General features: G+C 34.6%; 1 long non-coding RNA gene across 1 annotated transcript; it reads right to left on the reverse strand.

Moving 5' to 3' along the window:
* Positions 1-9392: 9392 nt before the first annotated feature.
* Positions 9393-13386, reverse strand: LOC141940217 (uncharacterized). The gene is made up of 2 exons (XR_012627923.1): positions 13290-13386; positions 9393-10220 (listed from the first exon to the last, which is right to left on the reverse strand). It is a non-coding gene; the product is annotated as an uncharacterized LOC141940217 (long non-coding RNA).
* Positions 13387-23498: the final 10112 nt, after the last annotated feature.

Raw genomic sequence — 23498 nt, forward strand, 5'->3', positions numbered from 1 at the left:
CGACATTACTCATAGTTTTTATTTGTTTACATTCATTTGAATTTAATTTGTTCAAATTATTCAGGTAGTTTAATGTTTCTCTGTATTCCAACTGCATTTTCTTGACTACTGCTAGCAAAAGAAATTTGATTAAGGGCATATGTCCACAAAGACTACAGCTTTAGGTAAACTATTTTATTCTCTCAAATGACATTTTTCAGTGTTAATATGTCAAATATTGGATGTGAGGTTCATCAGAACAAATTGTTTCTAAACTAGTTCTGAAAGTCCAATTCTAATTCCTCAAGTTGATCATAAAATGACAACTTTGAAAAAAAAAAAGTTAACTCCATGCTGAATGCTTTGAAAATTCCCATAATCTGTCTAAAATCTATAAATGGTGTTTACACATTCTCTTTGGCTGCAGCTGTGTAAAGGTAAAGAGATTAGCAACTCAGCCCAGCCACTGTACTTTCTCTCTCCTAATTATATATGATAGCCTTTCTTTGTTGCTGACTCGACAGGCAGGCATGTAACTGACTGAACCTGGTGCAGTCAAAACAAGCCTGGTTACCCTCAGCAGTTTAAATAGTAGAAACTTAACAACTCAACTTGTTTAGACTAAGAGAAGCTAGCAAATAATTGCAGGAGCAAATGAACAGACAGAGGAACAAAAATCTGCAGGAGGGCCAAAGTAACTGACACTGTGCCCCCTGACTGCCCCTTGACCAACATTGTCATGTATGCAGGGTACTGCCCACATCATCCAAGGTGATATGTAGGGCACACTACTGCCATGTAAGATCTGATTGTCTCAAGTTTCACCTCCATTGGTGGAGCCAAGGGGCAGCACAACTCTTATCCACATCCAAAAAAAACGCATTTGTGAGACTTACTTTTACTGTGGGATGATCTGCACACTCTGTCCCTGACAGTCCACTGAAGCCATGGCATCACTTATGATCCTGTATTTTCTATTATTGATTAGATGGGTCACTGTATGGGAGTGTCATTGCTCATCTTTCTTACTGCCTCAGTAAAGCTTGGTTTATAATGTGTTGCCAAGATTCCATTACTGTTTGGACCACACTAATCACAACTGAGATGAGATACTCCCTCCTTAAAGATGGTTACAAACACAGAAGGGGATGTGAACACACCACCAGACATACTTCAAACTGTATAGGCCATTTGCTGTGTTTTGTCTCTAATCTGTGGACTACAACAGCCTAGATGTCCCATGAAAGCAAACAAGATGGGTTATTTTCTACTTATATTCTATAGTACTTGGAAAAAACCTGTAACCTTCACAGTGGGCTGGATATGCTACTATGGTAGGGCAAGCACCCAAATATATCTTCCGATACCTTCTCCTACCTAGCATTGGAGTTGAGTAATAGTTACTGGTTATTTTTATAGGCTTTTTGTCGCAGTTACAATGAACTTTACACTGATGATATCCCCAGACACATAATCAAAAAAGGCAGTTATGACACAGAACAGGAAATACCTAGACTTCTAGATCCCTTACTACTTTTCCTGGCTCAGCTTGTACCATCAAATAGTTGATACTCTTTGAATATCTACTGAATACAAAAGATTTTCCTTCCAATCGTTAGCAGTTTCCTTATGTTTTCCACTGGGATGAAGTGTTACATATTTCCCTATCTCTACTTTTCCATTCCCTTGAGATTTGTGGAAAGAGAAATTAGTGCCTCTGAGTAGTGGTGAATACTGTGTGACCCCTATTGAACTCGGGGAAATAATCAGGGTTCATCTATGACTTTTTTGGTTGGTTTTTTGCAATGTTTCATCTGTGATACTGAATTATTAAATTTAGAAGATATTAGAGATGTAATAAGGCAGCACCAAATACCCACGTAGATCTTTGCCATCAGTATAAACTGCTTAGGATAGATGTAGGGCATTAATGGGTTTATTATATAATGCTGTGTTTACATTTCTTTTTCAGTTCAAGACTCATATTATTATGTGCATGTTGGCAAGCTAGTTACGGTACAGAGACACCTGTATTTCTTGAAATAAGACAGTTTCAGCACTTTAGCATTCAGTGGTATGTAGAGGAAAATATGTTTTATGTTGTCTTTCCAAAAAGCAATTGAAGTATATGAAAAAAAATGTAAGTGTTGGAAATTCCTGGATGGAAAATAAAATTCTGAACTCCAAGAATATGATATTCAAGCTCTTCTGCTTGAAATGTCAGTGTTGGCAGTCCATATCAAGTGCCAGACTGATATAAACAGGCAGTGAAATAGAAGTTAGATAGGGAGAAAATGATGTGTAATACCAAAAAAAAAAAAAAGTTAGTAATGCACTACCTAAAGCCACTGTTGTTTTACCAGAAAGAAAATATCACAGAAATGGTGATTCAAGTTTTAATAATATTCTGGACAATTTCTGCTTTTAGTTATAATGAAATAATGAAATTCCATGGCAAGAAGAAGTAAATTATGGCAAAATCTGATACTGATATAAAAATAAAAGGAGTTGAAAAATGTTCTGGCTTAGTAAACAGCATATTAATTCAAGCTACTATTTCAATAGGACAAGATACCTAGGAAAACACTATTTGTAATTTAACCTAAATTCAGCTAATTTTTTTTTTTTCCTGATATAAATGCTCTTTTTTTTTTTTTTTTTTTTTTTCTATTTTGAGGACTTTGAGTATCAAGAGCTAAACCTTAGCTTTCGGATGGAACTGAAAATTAATACCTTGTTTCAGTGAGAAATAGTAATATATATGTCTTATGTGACACAGAAGGAAATGTATCCATCCAATTATGTTCCATGTTTCTTTAACATCATGTAATACAGATTTTTAAAACAAATGTCCTTCATTTTGGTTCTCAGAAATGTGGTTTGTGAGCCAACACAGACATAAGCTAAACATGAATGAAAGGCATCTGGGAAGCATTACGTTATGATCTATTGCACTGTCGACATGTAATGAAAATATGCAAAGGCTGGCAAACCTGATATGTCTGTTACCCTATCTGAATACAAGATAATGAGAAAATTTATAAAAGTCTATATGTCAAATATTAGTCTCTGTCAGGTGATCATTCTCCCTATAAAACTTAGCAAAGCTGATATAATAATTTTTCATCTAGAAATAATTATTAAGGATAATGAGGGGGGTATTAAGGATAATGAGTCTACTTTAGTCTCAGAGTTGTTCAGTAATAGAAATATTTAAACTTTATTGCTTTCTTAATTTGTGAAAGTATACATTAAAAGCTGCAGAGTGTGTACGTGTGGCATTATTTCTTCATAATTCACTAATCTAAAACTCAGTTGTAATGCTGTGACGATGACTACAGTAATTTGTGATCTTTCATTTTTCCTAAGACATTGCATATTCATTTCTGATTTTCTGAATACAGAAAAATAAACCAACAAAAAAACCCCAAACCAACAAAACAACCCATGGGAACAGAGAGCAGAAGTCACCCTGAATGATGTAGTGAGTAATACGCTTCCTCTAGCTATCAGCTGTTCACTGCTTTTTTGCAGGTGAAAAGTAATAGCCATATCTACAAAATACTTTCAGATTAGATATGCTTATCTTGATATGTTTATATTAGTTCTTCAAAGTTAAATTTTGAGTAAAAGAAAATTTATTTATACTGTTAACAAATCTGATATTGTTGAACTTACCTTATCAAGTAGTCAGTTTGAACTATCTGAATATATTACTTTCAAATGTATAGCATTTTATACACATGTATTTTACTTATCTCTTATTCTGATGTAGAAAAAGTAGTTTTGATTAAAAGTTATAAATTTCATGTAAATTTGTGTGAATTAGGTTGATGTGTTTAAATTAGAACTGATATATTTAAATCAAAAATGAGTAGCCTCATCTAAACTGATATAGGTCACAAAAACACTATGACTGTTGTCTCCTTATGGAGACTACTTAGTAAACACAGACTCTTGGCCTAGAAGTTAGTGCTAATGCTTCCTGGAGCAGAACTAAATTACAGTATCTGACGGCTCTTTTCCCTGATGATTTATTTGTTTGTATTAATTTTATTCTAGAAAATTAAGGCTTGCCCACAGACTGAGCCATTAAGGTGCAAATATCTTCTCCAATTCCTTTCAGTTTTTCTTCCGTGTGTATTAAAGTGCACATGGGAGTATGAATGCATATTGTATTTTCAGTGTAACTTTCTAATGCAGATGAGTCTGGGTGTATTAATATATTCTTTTAAAGGCTTTAATTGTATAGAGCAACATTAGTATTGACCAGATTTCTGCAGAAGTATAGTCTGTAAGATACTGAGAATTATACAATGAAATTCTGTTGGTAATTTCTCCTACAAATTAAATATGTGTGTAAATATGTTGTTAAGACAAAAACTATTTGCTATTTACATTGCAAATTCTCACTACTGTGTTAAAAGATTACTTTAGGCCAAATTATGTAGCTTTGCACAGGGGACCTCTTGAACTTTGAAACCACGTTAAACATACGTTAGAAATAGTTTACTAGTTTCCGGCATGAATAATAGTAGTCAGTTATCAATAACCTGTAATACTTCATGAGCAATACAGAAGTAGAATTTGATTTCTGTAAAGAAACTCAGTGTTTCCACATAATTGAGGCAATTATAAAAGCTGGATATAAACTATCCATGAAATCAGAAGAGCTCTAAGTATTGAATAATATGGTCACTCTTGAGGATTTTCTTAGCTCTTTTCTCCACAGATACAATATACCCAAAGTTTTACTAAACACAGAAGTTAACTATTTCTCCCTTATGAATTATCCTTAACTCTGGTTTTGATGTATGACATCGGTGTATAGTTAAGAATACATATGTTACTTTGACAAGATACCATGAGGTTCCTTTTTTAAAAATAATATTCTTTCTTTTGGAACACAGTTAGTTTAGATTTTTTACTATATAATATGATTAATTTCATTTTCCTGGAGTAAAACTTCCAGTTACACTAAACTAATTTGACTTTAAAAATATGTAATGTAATGCATGACCTTTATTAACCATGAGATTATTGTCTATCACTTAAATAAATAGCTTATCTACACAGATGTAGGACATTTTATTTTACTTTCTTGAACTTTACAGGGTTCCTCCCTGCCCATTTCTCCTGCTTACAGAGGTCCCTCTAAATGTCAGCACAGCTATACTGATCTATCAACCACTTCTTCCACTTTTGTATCATCTGCAGACTTGCTGGGTGTGTACGATGCCTAATCATAATTTCTAGTAAAACACTTCTCATGTCCTATGTTGACATTATTCACATGTAAATGCCATGTTCTCTTCAGGTAAGGAAAATTTTTACAATAATAAAACTAAGTCTTGACATATCATCTACAGTCAGCAATGAAGGATAATGAACAAGTGACATTGCTGCAACGGAGTTATTAAGTAATTCAGATTACATACTAGTTTCCTGCCTCATATACTAGCACTTATATACATATACAGATGCCTAGGATACTGACATCATTCCCTTCCCCTTCCCCTTCCCCTTCCCCTTCCCCTTCCCCTTCCCCTTCCCCTTCCCCTTCCCTCTTTCTATTCACTTGACTATACTAGGCACAGAACACGTTAAAGAATTTTTTTTGAAAATCAGAGGTTAAGCAAAATACCAAATGCATTGAAAAAAAAAAGAAAAAAATATTGATGAAAACAAAATCATTCTTCTGGATGTTGTAGAACTTGGGAATACATATACGCTACAGTGAGATTTCTGTCACAGATACTTAGACACATGTACAATGATGTGAATCAGTGTTTTTTCTAGAACTTTCATATTTCAAATATCCTACCAGTGCTAACCAAGATGTAAATCTTTGCAATACTTATGAGATGTGTCTTTGGTGGATAGGTGCCATTACCCCTGCTTTACTGATAAAGCAACTCAGAAGTTGAGGGTCTTATTTCAGGCCTCTAGACAAGCTCATTCAGTCTGATTTTAAACTCTGGGTATGGGAAGTTGAAAGAAAACAAAAAAGTTATATTCTGTCTTCTGATAAATTCCAATTTACCTATATTCTTCATGTGCTACAACCATGTTTGGGTTTTTTTGGTGTATGTACATATAATGCACAATCCTATATTCCCACTCTTTTTCAAACATGACTTGTAGCTGAAATGTCACAATCTAGCTTTTACTATTTGTCTGTGTATGGATTCAATCTCATAACTTTGATGCTTAGTGATGCTAGTTAACACTTGAACTGAACTACAGACCTTAGGAGGTAAAGCATGTATCATTACAGGATGAAAACAGAATTCTCTTGAGTTAAACCTATAATAGACTCACAGACTATCACTGACTGATTGCAGAAATTCAGATGTGCACACTGACCAGTGGACTATATAGATAAAGTATAGGGCTAATGATAGAGACTGAAACTACCCATTAGCTGTAAAAGCAGTTCCAAAATACGAAAATAAATAAGATTAAATTATGTGTCATTTTAATCTTTAAGAAAAATTTATTTTAACCTTAATTAAGGAAAGCCATTTCAGTGCTCATGACAAATAAGATGAGGTGTCATAAATAGATTCTGGTATCCTCCTGTTCTTTTGTTTTGTCCTTATCAGGGGAAAAGATTTGTTCCCTGGAAAGCAGGTGACTTCTATAGATATAGGTTCATTTACACACAGTAAATTTCTAGCTATGCTTACATCTAATAAAATCAATACTCACTAAAAATCACAAGAAGCGTATACACCCTGCAGGATAATAACTTCAATAGCCCCAAGGAAGAGTATGATGAAATAACGCTAGTTAGTAAAAAGAAAATCTAATCAATAATATATCATATATTAGCAAAGGCGTGTTAATGTCTTAGAATGAAGAGAAGGAAGAGCAGCATAATGATTATGACCAAAAATATTACAGATTAAAGAACTAAAATAGTAGTTAATAATAATCTTTCCTCTGGATTTATGTATTCTATGTAAGCATGAGAATCCAAGGATAAAATCTTCCTGATATTTTCAATTTTAAGGAAAAATGTTTTCAAACTATTATTATGGAATACTACAAGTGCAAACGGATGTTTGTTTAAAAAAAAGATGTCTAAGAAAATATTTGTGCTGTATGGAGCACAAACTCTGGCACAGGACTGTGTTTTCTTCAGTCAGCCTTTGGTATTTTCCTTTTCAGGTTTTAGAATGCCCTCCTGACCTTGCTGAGATAGTGTCATATCATCAGACAGGGAGAAAGTACTCTCCTCCTTGAAAGTCATCCTTTCAGCCATTCAGGCAGTTCACTAACTGCATAGTCTTTTCCACAGTCACAGACAGGTCTCCAGAACAGGAAGACAGTCCTTGAGAGAGCAACTTGACAGAATTATTTTTGCTTCACATTTAGCTTGTGGATAGAGTAATTTGTGGATTGTACTGATGAGAACCTTGAATGAATCTTGTGAGACAACAAAGTTCAAGCATTCCATAACATGCAAAACTTGTAGTCCAAAACCACCAAAGAGCTTCAAAATCTACATTATACACCACCACATTGCATGAATTGCTGGCTTGCAAATTTTTACTGACTGTAAAAATTGACACATAGTTTGGTTCCCAGTCCTAGACAAGAACTTTCCTGCTTTGCTTTTGAATACACCCCCAGACTCCTACAGCATTTTAAGCCACTGTGACTAGGCTGCTATAAGCAGGTTTGGGAATACTCAAAGTTTAATATTTTCTTAGCCTAAATCTTGTAAGTAGAATATATATCATACAAGATTCAGTGCCTGAATTCAGTCCTGGTGTTTGGAATTTTTTTAATTTAAAAGTATAGAGGTACCCTCAGGGTTTAAGGATGTCTTAAAGCTGCTTATAAACTAAGATTCTTGCATAATTCTTCAATCAAACGTCAAACATGCTTTCCCAAAGCAAGTAACCAGGATAAGAATTCTTTCTGATTCTTGGTCATGTGCTTTTTCTAAAATCCATGCTTGCATCTATTCTATGCAATGAATACCTACAAGCAAGTTCTTTACAGAATTTATGAATGGAAGTGTATGGTTTAATATTGTGTCCCAGCATCCATCACATCCGAGGCAAAGATTAATTAAATGCAAAATATTGCCCCTGTCTTCAGGTAACAGGAGAACAAAGTAATTAGAATAGCAAATTTAATGAGCATATTAGACATACTCATAGCAAATGTTTATTAGCACTTTTGTTAGGCTGAAGTATTAGGAGTGTTACAACAACATGTTGGATTATGCAAGATGACTTCAAAGTTTAACCATTTGATACTTGCTTTTAAAAAGCATGCTGTTTTTTACCAGATCCTCTTAGCAGCAATAGTGTCTATGGATCCCCTTCCAAGATGTGTAAAAAAGTAGCTCAAAACCCTTCCTATAGGTTAATTACTTATTTCTGGGTTTGAAATGTTTTATGGAACATATTTTTTAGGACAGACTGTAGTCATTAAGAGAATGAAAATGTAAGTTGATTACTTAGAGAGAGAAAAAGGAAAAGAACTAACAAGACTAGGCACAATACGATTATTTTTTTTTTTGTCTACAAGAAACTGAGCAACCCAAATTGGCACTTTTAGGTTATACTTATGGTAGTAACAAGACCTGAACACAGACTTAGGAAAGTACAAAAATTTTCCTTTTTTTAAAATTTTTAAGATGGTCTCTGACATGGTGGTGATGCCTATCAGCTAACACTTCTTGAATGATGTAAAAGCATAGCTTGGAAGGGAGCTTAAACTGCTGAGTGATTCCAGTAGACAGTAGGAGCAACACCATTATGCTGCTTGGGGAAAAGACACCTTAGTCATATGAATGCAAAGTGTGCTGTGACACTTGCTCTCAGAGCACAGAATGGTCCTTAGATTATCCTTATTTATTACTGTCGTTATCACATAAGAGTTCACCTGTTCTAAACAATAATTATCCAAGTATTAGAGGTTCAGTGTTTGGTTTTTTTTTTTAAATTCTTCTCATGTCAGACTCTAATCCGCTCTAGTCCCAAAAGTACTATTTTATGATGTCTCTTTCTGAAGAATAGCTACTTTTACTAAGTTGTCTGCTTAGCTGTTGCTGGTTTGCAGTAGAGAAGGAGAGAAAACTCTCTGGCATAATTTTCTGCTCCCCATACACAAGGTTCAGCCTTTCCAAATAAGAACTCAGCAGTAAGTAAGATTTTCAGTGGGTAAAACTGCTCACCTCTAAAACAAGGCTTTTTGTCTTTTATTTTACAATCATTATGAAACATGTTATTGATAGCAGAGTTCATCTCACTTCACACTCTGCATGCATCTACATATAAGGTCATTCTGTCCGTGACGCCAGTTTAATGTCACGGTCCACTCGGTGGACTCGTGATTGTTTGTTTGCTACGATCTCGAAAGTGCAAAATTAAGGTGACCAACACCAAAGGGGATAGCAGTAATCAAAAAGTAAAACTTTATTGTGTTGCCTGTGAAGCGGCACGCGATAGTTAGAGATGGGTGAAAGAAAGGAGAAAAGTAAAGTTAAGTTTAGAGAGAGGAGAGAGAGAGGTTATAGCTACCACTGCTGATCTCAAGACGTCCTAACGGTCCCGGGCCCAGCTGATGCTGTGTCATCGATCGTCGTGGTCCTTGGTCGGGAAGCTTCCAATTTTCGTTGTCCAGAAGTCATCTTTTATGCTTAGTAACACACCTTGCTCTACCTCTGCCTCAGGGGTCTCCGCCCTCCTCAGAATTCAATTATCACATCTCCGCCTTTCTCGAGCCAGGCCATCACGTGTGCACAGGGGGGAGTGTCCGAGGTGTGGTCAGTCTTGGACATGGGTAACCTTTAACCAGGAGGTGTATTTTGGTATTATAATGAAGCAAAGTTCATCTAAGGTTCATGATTTCTTCATCGATGTTATGGCAACAGTTGAGATCCATCTTTTTGACAGTGGCTATGCAATTATCTCTAACAGCTCCGGTTAGGCCCAGGTACCGAACAATAGCACAGCACTCTTTGTACTACACGGCTCAGGCACTGAAGAACAGCACTGCACTGCCTGCACCAAACGGTTCAGTACTCAGGAGAACAGCACAACACTGGCTGTGCCACACAGTTCTGCATTCAGGAGCCTTCGCACCACATTCCATTCCAGGGATTGGCAACTGCACTCCAAACAGGCCGTTGTCAGGTACCTCACTGTCCATGTCCCTGATGACAATGTTGAGACAATGCTGATCTTCTGACTGACTCTCACAGGCTCCTTTACAGTCAGCTGAGAAAGAGAGATACCCCCATAACTAGTTAATCAAAATCTTTTCTAGGAGGTTAAAGCTGTACTTCTACAGTTAAAGTTGTCCAATGCTCAAGTAGTTACTGTGTCATTTAATTATTCCAGCAGTTACAAAATCTGTTTTTTGGATAAACAACATTTGAAGCAGAGTAAGAAGACCAAAAATTTTTAATCAACCCCATTACAGTTAATGTTAAAGAACATATGAAAAGACATGTTTTCCTCTTCTCCATTCCAGAGAGATGAGGGACTTCTGGTAGTTTACATCATGTAACTATAAAGCTTCCATGCATCTCACATTTAAGCATTATTGTCTATCTGTCTCCAAATTACCGTTGCAGAAAGCCTTAGAGTTAGAGGTCAAATCATTTGCCTGAGATTTACTATGGATAGTAATACATATTTATTAGAAAGATATATTTTATAATTTTTGTAACTTGGGTCATGAGATGCGAGTAGAACAGTCATGTATACTGTAGAGTGCATAAATTCCAGATATCACTGCAAGGATTATTGTTTATTCTCATATAACTCCTTACCAAATCATTACTGGAGTGTATTCTCTCTTACACTTAAAGAATAACTCTAGGTTTTCTGTACACTGTATCAATGCAATATTTCACTGTACAAACCAGTAGAACCTAGATTTTTCCTTCTGCTAAATATATATTTAATGTATATTTTACATAGGAAATAATCTTATTGGCTGTACACAGTCCACAATTTGTAAGTAAAGCACAATCAGAATTTCACTTTGCCTTCTAAATTGGAAACCTATGTCACCACCACATATGTGGACAGCTTAATTTAAATTCTCTGTAGGTATCTATAACACAGATGTCAATACCTGAGACGATTAGACTCTTTTTATAACAGATGGAGAAAAAATAGTACTTCTTTGAAATGCTTATCTGATCAATTTTAGACATCAACCATAGCATTAAATAAATCTTTATTTAGAATTGCATGTTTCTCTCTATTGAGAGATTAAATGACTGGTTTTGATATATATGTGCTCCTTAAAGACATCTAAAATTGATGTTCTCTGTTTTCTGTTTCTGGTGACATTTGCTCATTCTGTTTCTCTGCCATTAAGAAGGAAAAGAACATCTTGTTTCAGAATGTTATATATTTTACACAGCCCTTTCACACTCATCATTAGGATGAAAATAATGACTATAATTAGCTGAAAGTCGTAATTGCCCATAAATCTCAGAAGTTCTTGCTGGCGAGTGCTGCTTGTGATGAGTTTATTTGACTTCTCCACCCACAAATATATCCCTGTGCTATCTTTGACCTGAAAGTTTGTATTGTGTAGTGGGTTGACTTTGGCTGCCTGCCAGGTGCTCGCCAAGCTGGTCTATCACTCCCCTCCTCAGCAGCACAGGGGAGGAGAAAATAAGATGAAATAGAACTCATGGGCCAAGATAAAGGCAGTGTAATAAAGCAAAAGCGAAGGCTGCATGCAGAAGCAAAGGAAAACATAAGATTTAATCTCTACTTCCCATTAGCAGGCAATGTCCAGCCACTTCCTGGGAAGTAGGACTTCAGTGTGGGTAGTGGTTGCTCTGCAGGACAAATGTCATAACAAAGAATGTCCCCCACTCCTCCTCCTTTCTCTTAGCTTTTATTGCTGAGCAGATGTCATAATGTTATGGAATATCTCTTTGGTCAGTCTGGGTCAGCTGTCCTGGCTGTGAGACAGGGGAATGTTGGAGGGACAGCCTTGATGCTGTGTGAGCACTGCTTGCAGTAACCAAAACACTGGTGTGTTATTAACACCTTTTTAGCTACCAATACAAAGCACAGCACTGTGAGGGCTCTTATGGGGAAAATTAACTCCATCTCAGCCAGAACCAATACATATTGGAAGAAGCAGAGTACAATCATGTATTTATTTTCCAAGAATTCAGAGAACTTCCACTTTCTTTAAGGGTATGACTGGCCATCAAATAAAAAAAAAAAAAAACAACAAACAAACCTGCTCTGAGATATGGGTGAAGATTAGGTATTTTAAATTGTTTTTCAGATTCCTGCCTGATAAGCAATTAAATATCTCTGTATTCCAAAAACTCATGCTAAACCATCACCGATTTTGCACCTCATATGCTCATTTTGCTGCTGTTGTACTAACAAATAGTACTGGCACATACTGCCTAATAAATAGATATTGATATAATATCCATGTGAAGTAAGTTAATTTATGTTAAGCTACATTGTAAGAAAGCAAGCAGGGTGTAGGGTGGTATATAAAGGGTTAACACTCTGTTCCCATTACAGCTTTCTTCCTGTCTCTTTACTGTGGACAACAGCATGTGAAATAAAGCCAGGATATCCATGTGGACGAAACCTCACTTAGTTTAGCAGCTAAAAACGAACTGCTCTCAGCAGACACCCAGTGCCTATCATTCTTTTCTGTGTCCATGTGTTCCCTGAACATACACTCTTTAAATTATATTCCCACTTTCTGTCTGTATTTCCTATATAATTATCACTTACGACAGCACCCATGCAAACAAGTATGGGATGAAGTGTACTGGGCTAAAATATACTATGGCAAATTATCAACATGTTGTTATCAAAACACAGTGAAACTAGACCAATGATCATCAATGCCATAAATGACTTATCAGTTAGCAAGTGCCATAGCAAACAAACTGGTATATTCCAGTGGAAAGTCTCACTTTCCATTAAAACTGTCACAGGCCCCTGCCTGGTTTCATTGCTCTGTTTTCTGTTGGAGAAGTAAGCCAGAAAGCAGTAGCAGTGCATTGTTGTATTTCAATGTAAGCCTAAGGTCCACAGCAGTTTGTACCCCAATTTCTTAGCTTTATCCCATATCCAAGTTTATATGTTTGGTGGTTTTTCTAATGTATCAGTAGATTTAATGAAATTTAGTATTGTTCCTCTTATAATCTCTGCATTAATTAATAAAAGAATAGATGAAATCTTTTATTTTTTCTTTATTTTCTTTAAAAATCTAGTATCATGAGTCTCTCATTCATAATTTATTTTTTTGTGTGCTGAAGAAGCAGAAACAGACTTTTGTACCTGTGTCTTTGGCAGCTTTATATTTGCATCAATTATTTTGGTGAAAATTTGTCATTCAGCAGGCTTCTACCAGTACTTGCTTTTCAACTTTATACTGGGATACCTTGAAAAATATAAATATAAATTTAAATTCTTGTATGTATAGTCACAATAACCCAATGTCCTTGAGATTTTATGTGTTTACTTTTACACTAAGATTTTGGTATCTACATAACTCATCCACTCCTTTCCTTTCCTGTCAAGAAAAATAAGGATAATGTTCCAAATTCCCTCTTTCCTTGTGTATCTATTTTACAAGTATGTTTGTGTTCTTCACATATCATATCTTGAAGCTAGGAAAAAAAGTCAACATTTATAGTACAATATTTCATCTTAAATTGACAGGTTGTATTTAATTTATAGAAAAATTTTTATATTAATATATTAATATATAATATATTAAACTTACATAAAATAAACTTTTCAATTATACATATCTCATATCAAACAAATTGAAATAAATTAATTATTTTTATATATTAAATAGTATTCACATAAATCACCACAGAATTTAATACTTCAGGTTTCTGTTTGAATTTCTCTGAATAATATTAGATTTTCTTTAGATAATGTATGTTCTACGTTGGATTTCCAAATCTTGTTGTATACTGTGTTATATGGAGATAGATAGATAGATAGATAGATAGATAGATAGATAGATAGATAGATAGATAGATCTGAATGGATATGTTTGTTCTCATTCTTCTAACAGCACTTGCCAGGTTTATGTGAGAAGAAACCTCAGTAGTAACTAGATAACATAAAATTCCTAAGAATTTCTAATCTTTAGTAATTTGTCCCAGGACACCTGTTTTTTCTAAGGCCTTGTTTTGAGTTGACCTTTGCCAGTAACTAATCATCCACCAGCCACTCCCTCACTTCCCCTTGCCCCCAGTGGGATGGGGAAGAGAACAGGAAGAAAAAAAAGCATAGAAACTTGTGGGTTGAGATAAAGATTGTTTAGTAAGTGAAGAAAAGAGAAAGAAGAAAGTAAGAAAACCCCTCATCCCAAAACCAAAAAACCCAAGAGATGCAAAGGTACCTTCCACCTGCAGACTGATGCCCAGTTAGTCTCCAAGGAACTAGGAAGACTACCCCACAGTTTTATTGCTAAGCATGACATAATACGGCATGGTCAATTCAGGTCAGCTGACCCATCTGTGTCCCCTCCCAGCATCTTGTCCACCTCTCCATGGGGACAGACTCAGAACGAAAGAAAGACTCAACACTGTGCAGCAGCAGCTAAAACATTGATACACCAACACTGTTTTAGCCACAAATCCAAAATACAGCACCATACAGGATGCCATGAACAAAATTATTTCCATCCCAGCCAGACCCAGTAGAGTCTCACAACTGCCTTTCCAGTGCTCATAGTTCTGGAAAAAAGTTTGACAAAATATCAACTAAAAGAATTCAAAACTGGGAAGCAGAATAAAATTCAGAATTTTCACAAAAGTAAAATTCTATTACTTTATTTGACTTTTACTTACATTTCTTTTACCTTCTTTTACTTACATTTCTTTTACCTTAATGTTCTGGTTTCACTATCCAATATTTGTAAACCATATTTCTGACCAGCCTTCTTTGGGTATCTACCAGACCAGATAACTACAGAAAACTCCTATTAGATTATTGTGCTGGAAAAACAGAGAGGAAATAGTAGTAAAAGAAAAAAAAAAAAAAAAAAAAAAACAAATAAACCCCCACAACAACTAAGACCTAGCAGAAAATATATTGTCATTAGCATTGAACACTGCCAGGACTTACCATACCACATTCAGCTGGTGATGGAAGTGAAAAAAATCTGGTAGAGGTTATAAGGATATTTTTTTCCAATTGTACTTTTTTTTGTGCTGTGGGTAGTATGCCCTGAGGATTAGCAAGTAGAAGCATTAAATTGCTCCATTCTAGGGCTGCATAGGATGTTATAATTTTTACTGTGATAGAGTTGAAAATGAGAATTCAAAAGTGAATCCTGGCAGTGATTCAGTGAATTCAAGATGTCAACAGATGACTGTATTAAGCCCCTGTCCTAAACTCTGTTTACTTCAAAGAGGCAGAAGGGGGCTGCTGAAAGAGATGGTCTGGCTGCGTGATATTGGTAGCAGCCCAAAGGTATCAAAAGTACTGCTATGTGTTATGAGTCACCAGCTGAAAATACCTTGGTTTTGCAAATTACTTCAAATCTATTATATGCATATATAGAAAAATGACAGAGATAAAAATAAAGCAATCATTTTATAGAAATAATTTCTTTCTTGTAGTTTTATTAATTCCCCAGAAATATACATATTTTTCTTTAACTTTGATATTTCTAAATTCCTGAAGAATTTCTTTGCATTACTTATTATTTTTGGTTAGAAATTTGAAAGTCTATAGAGAGCATCAAATAGCACAACAGAATCCTGAATAATTTTTTTATTATAAAATAATGTGCTCAATGATGTCTCCTTGCAGCAATAGCACTTTAACAGAACTATGTAAAGTTTAAAGCAGCTTCACCAAAATAAAATTATACTAGCTCCAATGTTAATATTTTGAAACTACTAAGAGAAAAAAAAGAAAAACAAAACGTAAGCATTAGAAATGGCATTATAAACTGCAATTTTAAGTAAAAGAATCTGTAATTTAAGGAAAACATCTAAATTTATCACATTTGATGTAGCAACGAAAGAATTCATTGCTCAGAAAAACAGTTAATGTATGAGACCTGTCATGCTAACATAACAGGAAAACTGAGTTATGTGTGCATCCTGTAAAGAACACTGTGTGGTACCTTGTATGGAATTGCAAAACTTTAAGAAACTCTTGTATTTTGTAGTTATAAAAGCTCTGCTTTCACTGCAATCTGGGAGGTCATTTTTAAATGTATATTTATTTCAAAGCTTAAACTGAACCAGTTTAGACTGGTCCTTGTGCATCTCAGCTGACCAGAAAGCATGTGATTGATTCATTATAGCCAAAGAACTGTAATGTTGCTTGCCTAGATGTTATGTATGTGCTACAAAAGGAGGTTAAAAAAAAAAAGCTATGGAAACTTAAATTACCATGGGGGGAAATATTGTAGTGTCTGAGTTCAGTAAGGCACGTTTACTGCAGTCAGGAGCAACGTAGGGACATAGAACATAAGATTTCGTATGTTTCAGTGTTCTTGGAGCAGTCATTGTTTTTAGGGTGATATGTATGGTTTTAGAACTAAGCCAGACTTTTATACACATGTAGTTTAATAATATGAAATTACAGTTCCAAATGCTTTCCTTGAACTGCTACAGTTTGTTAAAATGTTTTAATAAAAATCTAAGATAAAACTTCATTTTGGTAGGTTTCCAAATACAATGAAATGTTAAACCTGCTGTGTGCTTAGTGTAAGGGTGTTAAAAGAGTGTGACAAACTACTAGAAGTATTATAACTTAATTTACAGCTAAGTCAGTTTTAAATTAACAGTGGGCTGAATTATTTGTAGGAATCTGTCTCCATGCATTGCTAGTGTACAGTACAGGTTTGAGTTATCAGAGCAGAATGGAGCTGTTAGTACCAGTGGAGTACTTTTATTGTCTGGTTGTTTTCTAGTGTGTCAAGATAGGGCCAGCAAAGAGATTGTTGCCAAAAAAAAAAAAAAAACAACAACAAATCAACCTCCTTTTTTAATTAAGAATGGTAAAAAATATGAGAGCCAAGGAGATCAGTAATTGAAATCAAAGTTTTGAAAGCACTTGAGCATTTACTTTAAGATAAGCGTATTTATGTTTGAAGGTATGGGAACCTCAATTTTCAGTATTTCTTCATTATTGCCAGGAGTCAGAGTGAATGCTGAGAACAATTTATTTAAAAAATAATTTATGACAAAATCATAATTTGCATATATGTACATGTGTACATGTGTGTGTATACATGGTTGTGTGGTTATGAATATGTTTTTTTTTTTTTAAATACCTGTTTTGAGGGAATATCATGGTTTAGGTCAGGATGAACTAAATATGTTATTTACTACTCAATAATTGGATCTGTGTCAATGAGCTCTGAAATGTATTTTCTTTGTGAAAGAGTGATTAATAATGCAAATAATACTACAAAGTTATAGAAAAGTGGCTATCTCTGCTTCTTTTCTTGCTCATAAGTTTTTTAGCCTTCAGAGTCTGGGATCAGACAGGAGCTGAGCATGGTGTCTCTGGCTGCGTAAGCTTGGTCTCAGGCACCCATGGAGGTCCTCCATGGCCAGGTGTCCCCGAAGATAAAGTTAAGTTGTCCTGTGTTGAAATGGTGGAGGATGGATAAACTTTATGAGGTGGGGAACATCTTCCAGATTGTTTGATCTTTATTCATTGGTAGACTGCTTCAAGATGTTTCTTACTGATGGGTGTAGTGAGTCAATGTGCAAATATTCTTGTGTATATTTAGTTCTGCTGTTTCTACCATTTACGTTTGGGTAGGTTTGGGTTTGTTTGTTTTTTTTTTTCATAATACCTTCCTAATTGTGCTTTACCTAACAGAAACTGTGTCCCCAAAAACTACTTAGCAACATACCACTGCCCTCCATTATCAACCTGATTACTCAAGTGATGTCAATTCAGTACACCAAGACAGGGAAAAGTCAGATGAGATGAATCCCATCCTGGAATTCTTGTCCTGTTTTCGTTAGAAGTTCTAAGGTTTCTGTTGTCCTGTACAGACTCACTTTGAAAAATGGTTTCCTTGAGAGAACATTGTGTATCCTATTCCATTCTTTAAGCCAGTGAGATCATAACTTTGCAGAGTTTGTCATAGTGAGTGCAGCTCCCTGTAAAAGGTCACTGTCTCCATGTCCAGACTAACTGAGATATTTCTTCTCCTTGTTGTATTACCTCCTATTCTTTTTATAACACTGCAGCTGCAAGACTGCTGTTATTGATACTGGTTTGGAAAGTCAGTTTCAGACCACAGCTGCCTTTTTCTTTATGGTCTGCAAGATCCTTTTGAGCTTTTGTACTCTTGTCCCACTTTTCATGTTCTAGTCAGCAGTTTCCATTTTTTTCATGCTTCTGGAAACTAGCTTTGGAGGACCATTAGTTTTCAGCAGTAAGGATCACTGTATTCTTTTTTTGAGAAAAAAAAAAAAAAAAGATGTGTGTCTAACCAGACAATATATAGAATTTTAGTCAAGTTAAATACTTATCATTGTATTAAGGTCTTCAAATGTACACCTGGCTTTGAATGGGTGACTGTACCAAAGATGGAGATAATGAATCATAGAATCATACTATATCCTCAGTTGGAAGGGAACCATGAGGATCACTGAGTCCAACTCCTGAACCCACACAGGGCAACCTAAAAGTTATATCAAATATCTAAGAGTGTTGTCCAAACAATTCTTGAACACTGACAGTCTTGGAGCCATGATCAGTTCCCTGGGGATCTTGTTCCAGTGCTTGGCTACCCTCTCAATAACAATGTAATCACTGTAAATTCCTCAAAGTGGCTAGCTGACTATATGTCCCCTGAAACTATCCACAGACATTTATATACTTATTGTGTAAGTACTAAGATATCAGATATCAGACTAAGACATCAGACTTTTTCCTTCCATTTCAGACTTGGTAAAAAATCAGTCCACAATAACTCGTGTTCACCATTTTGATGCCTTCTTAATATAGACTTTGCTTCTTTAATAAATCTTCTTTTTAAAATATCTTTAGATAAGATTACAGAATATAGGCAAGTATTCTGGAATTCCAAACCATGTTATAAATACTGTTCAGTTTCTCTACTCTTCTGCTGATAATATTATGTACAAAGCATATTTTTCTAAAAACCATTCTTCTGATACCTCACTTGTTTAGTTATTATAGTTTGAACTAAACTAAAACACTTAGCCTTTCTCAGTTTACAATTATATAAAATGATTTCATATAGTGTTGAAAAAAATTACATATTTTCTTACCTGAAAAAACTTAGAATGCATTCTTGATGCCATAGACAAGACAGTAGTAGCTGCAGGTTTCAAAATTATCATATCATTTTGCTAGCAGTGCAGAAAGTAATCTGGGATTTTGCTTGTTATGGTAAATATCCAACAAAATGAGACTAGTTATCAAAACATAAAGAATTAGCATGTATTTCTTTTTCTGATTTTATATGAAAAACAGATTGACTGGACAATTTTATTTCTGCTATTTGAAGGAAGTGTAAATATCTCAGGGTATTCAAAGACATAGTAGAAATAAATTGAGGAGCGACATGTAATTATAAATATAATTGAGAACAGGTGTACTGTTTGTTTTTTATTTTGTTTTATTTTAAATTAAATAAGGTGACTCATAAATCTTCCTTTAATATTCCTCCATTTCTAATATAAAAAACCCCAACATTATATTATGTGTTTTCAGCTTCATATATAAATTATATATGAACTCTTTGGAAAACTATTTGATCCTTAGAAGCTATTTGTGTACTCTGAAGTAGGAGCTTTGCAGTAAACACACACACACACAAAAGTGCACTATAATGTAGCCGATTATCACACACCTGTAGATTAATGACATTAAATGTAATAGTCACTTCTATCAGCTTTCACTAACGTGCACAGGTATCTTCTGATGAAAGAACAGCTTTTATGCATGCAGCAGAAATTATTTTTGTTCCTCTCTTAGAACAAATTTCTCATATTTATAGACAAAATATTTCTTCCTCACAATAAAGAAGACATCTTGTGAGGGCCACTTGGTCTTGTTCATCAACTTTTGACTGCCTTATAAGATCTATATTTCATAAACAAATAACAGATGACTCTTATCCTTGTTATCTTAAAATTATTCCGTTGTGTTCCGAATAAGCAGTAAATATATGAGAAGTAAAGATTTACATCAGTATTAATCAAGTCTATAACAAACCCTTGCCTTAAAAATATGAATTGCAGCATTAGAATGAGAGCCTTGTTGATTTTTCTGCTCTTCTTAATGATAGAAAAGAAATAAGGCATTGAGCTATGGATTATTTGGAATTTATTTTCTGTTACACATTGGATACTAAATTAGAGATCCTTGAATAGTAACTTTTTGTTTGATATCAGTGTTAAAAGTTGATATTGTTCTGTTTTTTTTTTTTTTTGTTTTGGTTTGGTTTGGTTTGGGTTTTTTTTCCTGCAACAGGCTTCTGATAACTTGAAAAGGAAGAAGAATCTTGACACTGACCCTTAAGAAAATAAATTGCAGTATTAGGAGGAAATATCAGTCTTGTGATACTATTGTTACAATGAAATAATATTAAAATATTGTTTGCTAGAATATAATGCTATCCCCTACAAATTTAAAGTATTATGCTATTTAGCATGCAATGAATCAATGCTGGGCCTGGCTGTATTCATAAAACAAGAGAAGATTTGTCTGAGGAGGACTTCTGGAGGTCACCCAGCTCAATTTTCACCTGGCAGCATGACAGCCATGGTTTGTCTAATCTGGTCTTGAAAACTGGGTAATTAGACATGATAAAACATTGAAAAGATGGTCATTAATGATTTGGGAAAGAGAGTGAACAAATAGCCAACTCTGCAGATGATACTAAGCTCTGCTGGATAGTTAAATGACATGCTGATGATAAGGAACTCCACAAGGACATTGCAAAACTAAGTGAACTACAAGTTTACAATGAAAATATATATACAAGTAAAGAAAACTTTACTGTGCGTACATGATGCTGAACATGGAAGTAACACTTACAGCCCGAAACTCTAGGCTCATGAAGAATCCCCCCATTTTTAGGCTTTCCTCATAAAGACAATGTAGTACTTCTGGTATGGACACATCAAAGTTTTATAGAGGTAAAATCATTTCACCATCTTTTGTAGTTCTGGTCTCCACATTCTAAGAGGGACAGAGGATAATTAGGGAAAGGACAGAGAATAACAATATAAGAAGTGAAGATATTGCCTTGTGAAGAAGTGCTATAAAGGCTGGTACTCTTCAATTCAGAGAGGAAAAAATTGAAGAGAATTACGACAGAGGTTTACCAAGTCATAAAGAACCTTGATTAACTGTTGACAAACAGAATTGGAAGCACTCTGTTAAAGTACCAAGAATTTGATTTGAACAAATGTAACAGTACTTGACAGTGGGAAATGAACCTCTGTAGCTTGCTGCTACAGAACACTATGGAAGCAGGAAGTATCAGACATTTCAAAAAATGGGTTTGACAAATTCATGGACAACAAGTCTATAAAGACATCATAAAAATATTAGTCAGAGTCCTAGTACAGAATTTGCACTGGGAGCATGAGGAAAGTCTACTGCAGAAAGTGGTCAAGCTAAACAGCATATCTTACTACCACTGTCAGAGACTTGAATCTGGGCTAAAGGGAGTATTGGTTTGACCCAGCAAGGTATTTCTTCTGTTCTTCCAACTTCTCCTGAACACCTGGGAGTTTTCAGTTCTTCATAGAAAATACCTATAATTCTTTTTAACAATTTAAAAAATAGCACAATAGAGAAAATTGACAAGGTTACAGACAATCCTAAATGTATCTACTGCCTTTTATTTATCTTCCAGATCAATTTAATACATTTAGTAATTAAAGGGGTTTGTAGGTTTGTTTCTATCTTTTATAAGTACACTACCTCTTCTCAATATGGGTCATGGCATCACCAAAAGCAACAAAAGTTTTATAATAATAATGTCTTCCTGCTGTTAATAAAGGATGAGAGAATCTAAAATGGAATTTGAACAGAAAGTTCTAAGAGCTCCTTATCATCTGGCAACTAGTCCCAAATACCTATACTTGGAAAAAAAATATGAGAACATGTTGTAAAGAAGTCTAGTTTATAGTTCCAAGGTGATCAGGGAACCCTTCCTTAAACAAAACACAATAGTATTTGCCTTTTTTTCTGTTTGAAAAATAAAAAAGGAAGAATATTCATATTTACAAAATATACATTTAAATTACATTAATCTGAAGTCCAAATTCTAAGAAATTACTTCAGTTTGGAAAACTCATATTAGTTTTAGTATCAGTAGATTATAACATGTAGCTAGCTGAGTCTGTGCTTGCTTTAAATCTTATTCTTATTTTTTTCAGTAGCAACATATTCAAAGTAGAGATCCACTTGACTTCACAGAACAGATGCATCAAATTAAGCAGTACGTCCTTATTAAAAAATCTCTCTTTTGGTAAATTAAATTAAATTAATTGTAATCATCAATTGCCTTTAATCATAACCATTTGATCTTGAGTATATTTTCTTATTATAACTATTTCCCAAACATACTTTTATGAACATTTAAGACATTTGATCTTAAAACTCCTCAAAACATTATATGTTTAGAGTAAATACATTTGTACAAACTTTATAGATGGTAGAATTCAAACGAAAAAAAGAGAATTCAGAAAACAAATATAAAAATACACAATATAGGGGCAGGTACTTAAGTGGAAGATGTGTAATAAAACATATCTTTTAGATACCACACTTTTTTTTTTTTTTTTAGGCAGAAAGGGTACTGAAATGCAGATACACATCTTTGGACATTTCCTGAGTTTCCAAAATTTTTGAAGGAAATTTGAGTCATATTTTCTATTTGATCATATAAAATAAATTATCTTCTAAGACTTACATTATTTTTCACATTATCTTTCACTTTAGCACACTTGAGCACCATTTTGAAAATCCTCCTTTAACTTCAGAAGAAAGCATTGTATCATGAAGTAACAAAAGCAGAGGCCTTTGACACCTATGCTTAAATGTACTAATCAGGATTTAATTACCATTAGCTATAACTTAAGAAGACTGACAGGCAAGACAAAATGAAACAAGAAAAGCAGTATAAGGAGCAGGGACCTTTTTGAGAAGGACAATATCAGAAATACTAGGGAAAGAAGACAAGATCATTTTGGCTCCATCTTCTTTCCTCAAAGCTCTCAAGCCTGAATGATCCCATGTGGAACAAACAAGGACCATAGCCATCAGAATGATATGTTATTGTCTACATGGTATAGTATACTTGCAGACAATGTAGAATATGTGTTGAAGACTAATGGTTTTGTATATGTCATCATGATGATGATGAATATTGTGTACGAACAGAGAATCTGCAAGAAATATCTTGTTAATGAATGTGTGGTTTTAAGGTTTGAAACTAGCCTGATTTGTCAGTCTTTTAAATGCTCCCATCAGTGTAATTCTCTGATCTGTGTCACTATC

The sequence above is a fragment of the Strix uralensis genome, chromosome 2, assembly GCF_047716275.1.
Source record: "Strix uralensis isolate ZFMK-TIS-50842 chromosome 2, bStrUra1, whole genome shotgun sequence".
NCBI classification, from domain to species: Eukaryota; Metazoa; Chordata; class Aves; order Strigiformes; family Strigidae; genus Strix; species Strix uralensis.